Raw genomic sequence first — 1,376 nt, forward strand, 5'->3', positions numbered from 1 at the left:
TTTTTTAAGGAAGATGGTCTTGGATGATTTGATATTCTTAGTTTTATTATTAAAGGTTCACAAAGTCTATCATACAACAATAGTCAGGTTCCCACAGTATATAGTAGTAGAATCTACTGTGTATCGTGTATATGTATATGTCATTCTTTCTTTCCTGGTTGTATACGGATAAGTGTATTCCAAACTAAATCTGAGGCATATATGAGGCATCAGTAGTCTAAGTTAGACAAAAAAAATTCTGAAAATGTTTCTGGGCTGAGCTGTGGTGGAGGGACAGAACCACAAAGAAGGAATTTGGAACTACAACAGCATTTTTTTCAAGTAAATACTTCCTCCAGTCACTGTGCATGGGGCAATGTAACACAAAATGAAATTCATCCTCAACAACACCAAGATCACAGAAAGCACATAAACACTTCTCTTTGGGAATGCCTTTTAATTCGCCTACCTCAGTGGCAAGGTGCCAGTTCTCAACTGAGCACACTGGGATTGTTGCCATGTCTGTAAATGTCATTTTGACAATTGTCAATTGAATTTTAATTTTATTTATAGTGTCAAATCAAAACAAAGGTTATTTTAGGACACTTTCCGGTAAAGTAGGTCTAGACTAGTGTTAATTTTGTCACCTATTTTTTATTTAGTCTTAGTCTTGTGCCAATTGTCCTTGTTAATTTGTCACATTTAGTCATTCACATATGTGTTGTTCATAAAGGCTTCTGGGGGGGATAATTCAAACTTGCCGAGAGTCTAGACACCCGTTTGATTACATAGATCCATGCATTAGGCATGGTTACGGTCTCGTACAGTTTCCTGGTGCGCGGTCTCCTCGTGACAGCCTACCTACCATTTAACAAATATTTAACAACATAACTACCACGATAACATGACTTGTACTTGTATGTGATGTCCATCGGTAATGTAGCCTCTGAATTTCTATGTATACAATCATTTAAGATGCACGAGCAGTAAGACACCCGTTTCATTACATTGACTTGAATGGTTGCACGGTTACATTCAGTCTCGTTCAGTAGCCTCGGGAAAACCTACCTACCATGCAGCCTGCAACATTCACTTCTCAAATATTTAACTTAACATAACTACCAAGATAACATGACGTGTATTTGTATGTGATGTACTTCCCCATCGATAATGTGTGAATTCCCATGAACAAAATCATCTAAGATGCACTAGAAACCGTTTCACGGTAAGGCTATTTCTGCGCTTTAGCACACCAGCTACTGCTCAGTATCTTCGCGTTTAGCACTCGAGCTAACAAAGATATCTTCTAACGTCCCTCACACCAGAGGACATGAAGATCCAGGGACTCGACTTTGCCATTGTGGAAACAAAATTTTGAGCAGGGACACACACCAGGT

At 38.7% G+C, this 1,376-nt stretch overlaps 1 protein-coding gene across 14 annotated transcripts in view; it reads left to right on the forward strand.

The window, feature by feature from the left end:
- Positions 1–1,376, forward strand: part of celf1 (cugbp, Elav-like family member 1) — an 80,239-nt gene that overhangs the window by 41,980 nt on the left and 36,883 nt on the right. The gene's annotated exons all lie outside the window — the stretch shown is intronic.

The sequence above is a fragment of the Etheostoma spectabile genome, chromosome 15, assembly GCF_008692095.1.
Source record: "Etheostoma spectabile isolate EspeVRDwgs_2016 chromosome 15, UIUC_Espe_1.0, whole genome shotgun sequence".
In the NCBI taxonomy this organism is placed as follows: domain Eukaryota; kingdom Metazoa; phylum Chordata; class Actinopteri; order Perciformes; family Percidae; genus Etheostoma; species Etheostoma spectabile.